The sequence below is a fragment of the Harpia harpyja genome, chromosome 4 (assembly GCF_026419915.1).
Source record: "Harpia harpyja isolate bHarHar1 chromosome 4, bHarHar1 primary haplotype, whole genome shotgun sequence".
Classification (NCBI taxonomy): domain Eukaryota; kingdom Metazoa; phylum Chordata; class Aves; order Accipitriformes; family Accipitridae; genus Harpia; species Harpia harpyja.
In genome coordinates this window covers 47,958,934-47,966,127 of record NC_068943.1, presented here as the reverse complement: position 1 = coordinate 47,966,127, position 7,194 = coordinate 47,958,934, and the positions used below count along the sequence as shown (strand labels likewise).

Below are 7,194 nucleotides of genomic sequence, written 5' to 3'. Positions count from 1 at the left end.
TCAACTGTTCCAGCGACTGAAATGCTGGAAGGCAGCAGGGCTGCTGTTTGGCGGGACCGGGACAAGGAGGAGAAGTGGGCTGGCAGGGACCATGTGAGGTGGAACAAAGTGCTGGGGAAGGGAGAAGGTGTGCTGTACATGGTCCTCTCTGCAGGCTGGTGCAGCCTGCCATGGCATCTTTGCTTTGTGTTTCCCTGGAGCAGCTCTCCAGCTGTCCTGGGCATGCGTGGCTCTCGAAGAGGACAAAGTTTGCTGAGCTGCATTGCTGCCAAGCAGCGCACAGCTGGAAGTCATGATTCCCATGGCAGGTCCTCACCTGCCTCGTGACCCATCAGCATGCCATGAGGCTTGATGCATCAGCAGGATTCAGGTGTGTCTTACTCATAACCTGTATCCTGAGTGTTGGGATGCCAGTGACTTTGCCTGCAATGGTGACCAGTATTGCATTAGCAGCTTGAGGCCCGGGCAGAGGAGAGAGTTTCTGTCATGAAGAGCTTATCGAGTTATTGTATTCAACAAGGAAGCAGCAGGAGAGTTCAGGAAAGGCAGCAAACAGAAGGTGATTTCATACAGGCCAAGGGAAAAAATTCGTATGAAAAATCTGAGAGTTGTTGTCTGCGAGACTGGGTCTTGAGGGGACAGGGACATGTGAGGAAGATGGGGGCAAAGTCTGGCATCCCACCAGTGTCTCTGACCTGTGATGCTTTTTGGAGGATAGCATCCCTCACGGGCAGGCTACCACGGGGGTTTCCAGCACTAAAGGTGCAGGTGGATCAGTGGTGATCTGTGCTTTGCATTACATTTCTTGATCTTTTTTTTTTCCTAGGACTTCTACAGGCTGTAAACTGTGAACTCTGGATATACTAATGTTAGGATTAATTCTGACACTGCTGTTCTCAGTATTTACACAGTTACCCAGCCTACTTTTGCATTTCAGAAATTTTTTTGGCCTCAGAAACAACTTCCTGCGGCAAAGGGTCCTCCAGGGTAATTTCACTGGGCGTAATAGGATTTCATTTGCATTTGTTTTGAATTTTTTGCCCTTTGATTTTGTTACATGTTGCTGTTTTCTAGCGCTATCAGGCAGGTAGAATAGCAGCTCTCAATGTGCTTTTCTATAGACCAGTTGTTATTCTACAGCCTTTCACCAAGGCATGATGCAAACAGATGTACCGCCAGTCTAGATGGCTTCTGTGCGTGCTTGCGGAAGTGGAGCAGAGCGCGAAAGGACATCCGATAAGGAGACGCAGAATTGCTCTATTTGTAAACCAGATCGTTGATTTGAGAGCGAACAAGCTGGCTGCTGAAAGAAAAAAAGGAAAGCAGAGTCATCCTGAGGCGTTCAGCAACGAGCTATGCAAGACATAACCTCAAACCACAGGAAGCCCTGATATCCCATGAAGTAACAAATATTTTTCTATTAATACCAGCGTTTTTATTGCCTCTTTCATCCTGAAAGAACCCTAGTTGGCTTTTATGCTTTGCAGACTCAATTCAGTAATTACTTCTCCTTGCCGCTGAAATAGTAGATATTCCCAAAGATACGCCGCTAGCAGAGGCTTAACCACAGGGACAAGCCTCTGCAGTGGCCCTGGGAAGGGAGCGCACCGTGTAGGTCCGAAGGCAGAGGAGGATCTTGGCTAGGCAGGAACCGAGAAAAGCTGGAGGGAGTGACACATCGCCGACAGCCATTGCTGGTAGCGTAGTGCCAGAGCAATGGCTCGATGTGGTAAGAGGAGAGACTGTTCTCTGCTGAAGTGGAATTGCTCGCAGTGCTCCTTGCAGGCTTCCCACTCTGGATGCTGGCCCAGGCAAGCGCTGCCTTTCTTGCAAGATCTGGCAGCCTGCTGTCTGCTCGCCTCTGCTACCCTGGGAGAGGGGAAGGCACCCCTGCGGTGGGCGACCTTGGGTAGTGCCATCACCCGTGCACTGGTCCCAGAGTGACGGTGTGGAAGTGCTGTGTGCCCCAGCCTGGGAATGGCTCAGGGGCTCCACAGCTGGGGAGCTCCGATAGAGAAGAGCTTTCCTGCTCTATCCTGCCTGTCCAGCTCCCACCCTGGCTGGCCTCAGTAAGGGAAAATAGCACCTAAGAAGGGGGGGTGGGGCTGGAGAAGAAAATATTTCCAAGCCTCAAAAAGGGACAAATACATATACACATACAAATACAGTATATATTATTTCTTTAATCTATTTGTTCATGTATTTATTTAATTGTGAATCTTCAGTTAAGAAAGAGAGGACATGGAAAGCTTTAGCAAAATCTGTCTAAGAGAGAGTACAGAAGAGAAATGGAGTAAGAAAGCCAGATGATGCTGCCCTCCTTTAACCACCAAAAAAACCCCCCCAACCCCCAAAAAAACCCTCTGGGTGAAGGCGAGCCAGAATCAGCTCTGTCACAGCCTTGTTTATTTTCCTAAACAGCTGAAAGACTGAGAGCTCATCCCCTCCGCTCCCTCCCGTACAACAGGCACCCCCTGTCACTGATGGGAGGGAGAAACAACACAGATGCTATAGATGCGTGTGTGGGCATGTTCTGAGAACGGACCTGGTGCCCTGTTTTTACACTGCTGCTTGGAGTCATTCTTTTTGCTTTTTCCATGGCCGTTTCCCTCCATTCAGAGGCCCAAAACCCAGAAGAGACAAATGTCCTTGTCTTCAGCATGCGGCCTCTGTCCTTGGCTGAGCAAAGATGGCTTTGCGACACCTCGATGCCGACACTCCTGCTTTGCTTCTGGCAGGGCTCAGGGGCTCCTGGGCTGCTGTGGACCATGTGGCGAGCATCCTGTGCACAGCAGATGTTTTCATCCTGCAAGTACTTCTGTTGGTGTGTTGCAGCTCCTCTGAGCGCTCCCCCACCTCTTCACCTTTCACCTCCCTGCCCGCCTCCATAGCTCCCTCCAGCCATCGCCGGCTCAGGTGCTCTCTGTGCGATGCTGGCAGGGTTCGAGTGTATTCGACCAAGGCCTTTTCTGGCCCAGGAGACCTGATGGGTCTGCCAGAGGTATTGCCTCTATTTGCTTAGGGAGTACGAGAGCGTGGTTTTGTTACACCTCTGATGGAGACGGGCCTCCCTCTTGTTGCAGGAAGACTTTGGGTCATACTGATGCCTCCCTAAAACCCTGAATTCCTCCAAAGCGTGTGAGTGCAAACACTTTTGCTCAAGCTTTTCAGATAGAGGAGAACTGCCAGCCTTCAAAAGGAAGACACCCAGCTTTATCCAAGGGTATGACCTTAAGCTGTTTTATCTAAGCAGATGCAAACTTATTTAAATGCTCTTAAATCAAACGGGAACAGGCATAGCCTAAACTACTGTAAACTGTTTTTACATGGAAATTGTATCAGCTGGGACAGTCTTTTGAACCACTTTGAACCTGGAGTACAAGTGCATGACTGATAGGAAATAGTTTGTCATCGCTTGGTGTGGCACTGCCCATTAGCTGACTGAAGACATTGCACCTTTCAGCTGCTGGCCATCAGCTAGCAGTGCTGTCCCTGCAGCTCAGCGAAGGAGGAGCGTACACATACTCCCTGACCTCCTTCAGTACAAAGTCGATTGGAGTTACTGAAACCGGTGTCACCAGCAAATGGCATTAAGATGGCTAACTTTGCATGGGAGCAGAAGAGGATTGTTCACATCAGCTTTCTGCTCACCAAGAGATCCCACGCGGGAAGGAGAGAGCAACCATCAGTGGTAATCAGCAGTGTATTTAATTGCATCCTCTTTGCGGTTTGCAAAGAGGATACGTGTCTAAGGCTTGTGGCTTAAACAGCTGGTTTAAGCCAGCCCCTCTTACTTCACAGGAGAAAAGCAACCGTGCTCAGCCACCGCCGTCCTGCTGATAGTCTATTCCTTTTAATCTCATACTTCAACTGTGCTCAGCCACCACAGCCCTGCCAATAAACTGCTTAAAACGTATGTATAACCAGCTAACGCGTGAGATGAAAGTGTGAAACTTTCTGTGTAGACAGAGACTTGGAGGAATGGCACAGGAACTGTGCTGAAGAAGTAGGGTCCTAGACTAAAACCCAAAGCAAGGAAACCTCCTGGTATTTCTTTCTGGTCTGCCCACACTGCCTTAGATAGGTCTTCAACAGCAGTTTTGTGCGTGAAATGCAACAGCAGTAAAACTTGGTGATTCTGCCATACAGATGCCCCGAGCTGGTCTCTGCATGGAAAGTGTTGCCCAGCTGCAATCTCACGGTGTCCCTGACCCTGCATGTGTTTGGGCAAGGCTCCAGGGAAGCTATCGAGTGCTGGTGTCCAGCCCCCGTTCGATCCTCTGAACTGACTCGGGATGCTGCCCACTAGTTGGAGATCACTATACCTGGCAGCCTGGATTCTGGCTGGCTAATGTCTACCTAAAGATGCTGCTTCGCATTAATCCTAATATTTTCCTCCAGGGTTGAAAGTTCTTTGTGAGCATAATTTGACAGTCCAAACAAGAAAATCTCTGTTTGGTCTGAAGAGCAAAACTTGGCATAGTTTGCAGGGGAAAATGCCAAGTACGCGAGGCTGTTTGCTCTCCTTGAAACAGTCGTGGCTGTTCCCTAGCTCCACTAAAGCACATCTGGCTGTCATCTCTGCACATCTGTATCCTGTGACTTACACAGTTTTCTCCCGATTCTTTATGTGGTTTTATGCTGTGATGAGGGTCTGGAAAGAACAAAAGCGCATCTTTTCCCCTCTGAGAGCCAGCTCTCTGGGAAACTTCCTAGGGTCCTAGCAAAGCTAACGGGACCTCCTCTGGAGTCTGCAGCAAAGCACTTCCACGGCCCTCCCAGGAGAGCAGTCTACATGGCAGCAGATGCAAGCAGTGACTTGTGGGGAATCCACATGCATCAGTAAAGCATTGCAGGACATGTCTGGGAAAGGAAGATTTTCCTTAGCACCTCTGTTCTTTTTCAGCCCCAAGGTGAGGTTTAATACACACTTGAACGCTGTTACACTGATTAAGACTTGTAAGTCAGTCTTGTTAAGTTTGGTCTATATTAAGACTGGCTCCTGGCCTGATAGGTCCAACAAGAGTTTCAGCCAGGCAGTCCTTCAGTGGTTATTTCAGGAAGGATCCCACCATGCAACCCATCTCCAACAGTCACAATGCCTCTAATATGCGTCTTTGCTGATTGGCATTCAAAAAGCACTGTGATCATCAGATTCATTTTTTTTTTTAAGAGGTGGAATCAGGTGGTACATAGCTATGATCTGATGGCCTAAATGTGACCCATTATTAAGTTCCCACGCCGTTCAAATATTAGGCGATCAAGAGATGCTCCTTGAAGAGTACTGAAATGGTCAGAAGAAGAACAAGAGTGAAAGGAATAAAATGGAAGAGGTGACATAGAGCAAACTATATATTCAGCAGCACATTAGTCTCATCTGTTCTTTCCTTAGTAGTTCTTTTTTTTCTTGAAGAAGGCTCCTACAGAAGATAAATATAAAATCTTTTCTCTCAGCAGAGTAACATCCACGGCGATTCCCTTCCTTCTATTTCCTCCTGCAGACAGATCAGTTCAAAGCCTGCTCCACCCACATGCTGGTTTATCAGTGGGAGAGAAGAGGGAATTCTCCTGTCTTGTGCTCCCCAGAAATGGAAGCGTTTCACAAGCTAGTACTTACCATGCTAGTAAGTGAAGTAACTTTGTGATTCCGAGTGGGAAATTTGTTCCTAAGCTACATAGGTTTCTCAGATATTCCTAGTCTCAATTCTCAACACAGCAAGCTTACACTTTGGTATTTACGAGCAGCTCTGCAATGGGATGGAAAGGAGGCTTATGATGGAGGGGTGAATAATGATTTTGCAGTGGCTCTCAGGGTCACATTTTTGAGCAGTTACAGACTTCAAAAGGACATTTCAATTTAAAAGGAATACTTTGGAAGTACTGTTATAGTGCTCTGTCATGTCAGTAATGGGGACATTCACCCCCAAACTCCTCTCACCCCAAAGTTGGTAGACTGCTTTCACGGGGTATCGATCAAGAGCAAGCAACGAGACAGGCATGGCCTCTTTCCTAAGTTGTGGTGACTTACTGTAGTGTTTGACAGTGCTATAGGTTTCAGAGTTGTTTATCATGGGATAAAACCTGCCCTGCCAGGGGGAAGGGAGTGTATCGTACCTGGAAAAAACCCAACCCAACCCAACCCACTTCTTCCATAGTTACATCCTGGGACAGTTGTTAGCTTACTCTATTTACTGGCTGGATGGGAGCTGGCTCTGCCTACCTGGGGCCAACAGAGACACCAGCATTTCGAAAGTTGTGTGTAGGAGCATGATCGATAAATCTTTAAGAGCAGCGTTGAAAACTGACATCCTGATTAAGTTCAGAATTGCAAGAAACCCTTGGAGGAGAGGTTGGAAGCTGAGTGCATAATGAGACGCTGACCCCGGAATGAGACCCTCTCTAATGAGAAAGGTTAGTAACTAATAAAAAATATATTATTTCTGTGTCTTTGTGCAGCTAGCCCTAGCAACTCTTTGGTAATATTTAGACTATAGGAACAGATGTATTTCTTCTGCTTTCTTGTTCATCTAATCCGAAGGCGGCTCTCCAGTCAAAAGTGTTTTGCTGTCGTGGGCAGCTTGATACGTGGGTGAGTATTGAAATGAGGCTGCTGGATGGCTCTTGCTGTGCCCGTGTCCCAAAGCTCAGCCGTGTCTGCCAAGTGCCTGGTGCCTCTTCAGCCACACACGGCACAGAAGAGCCTCCCCATGGTGAGGGCCAGCTCCAGGTCGGAGCAGAGCTCCTGTATGCGTGTTGTGAGCACTGCTGTCAGTCGTGGAGCTGCTAAGTGGGGACAGGCAAGGACCAGAAAGTGCTCTCCATGCCACTGTTTGCGGCTTGGGTTTTTGTCAGAAGTATTTTAGCTTGAAATGATGAAACGTCTGAAATATTCTTGGAGAGTTTCTGTTCCGTCATTGCATCAACCTCCTTTGATTTAATTCAGTGTGTTAGCACTGAAGATGGCACTGCCCGTGCTCTGGCACTCTCTCATTGATCTCAGCCAACGCCTCTCCGTGTCGCCAGCTCACTTGCTAATGCTGCTGTCAGGGTGTTGGCACCGGGGGACTGGGAGGCCTGGGAGAAGTCTCAAACAGTGCCTCTGGTTTCAGGGACACAGGGTTCAAACCCAGACTCTGCTAGACGTTCATTCTACTTCCTCGGGTAGATAACATCACGCAACTCCAGTGCCCGTCC

General features: G+C 48.3%; 1 protein-coding gene across 1 annotated transcript in view; it reads left to right on the top strand.

The window, feature by feature from the left end:
* Positions 1 to 3,807: 3,807 nt before the first annotated feature.
* The window catches only part of SLC24A3 (solute carrier family 24 member 3), a 186,766-nt gene continuing 183,379 nt past the window's right edge, over positions 3,808 to 7,194 (top strand). The window contains exon 1 of the mRNA XM_052783853.1: positions 3,808 to 3,913. The gene's annotated coding sequence lies outside the window, so the exon portion shown is untranslated. The remainder of the gene's footprint in view (positions 3,914 to 7,194) is intronic.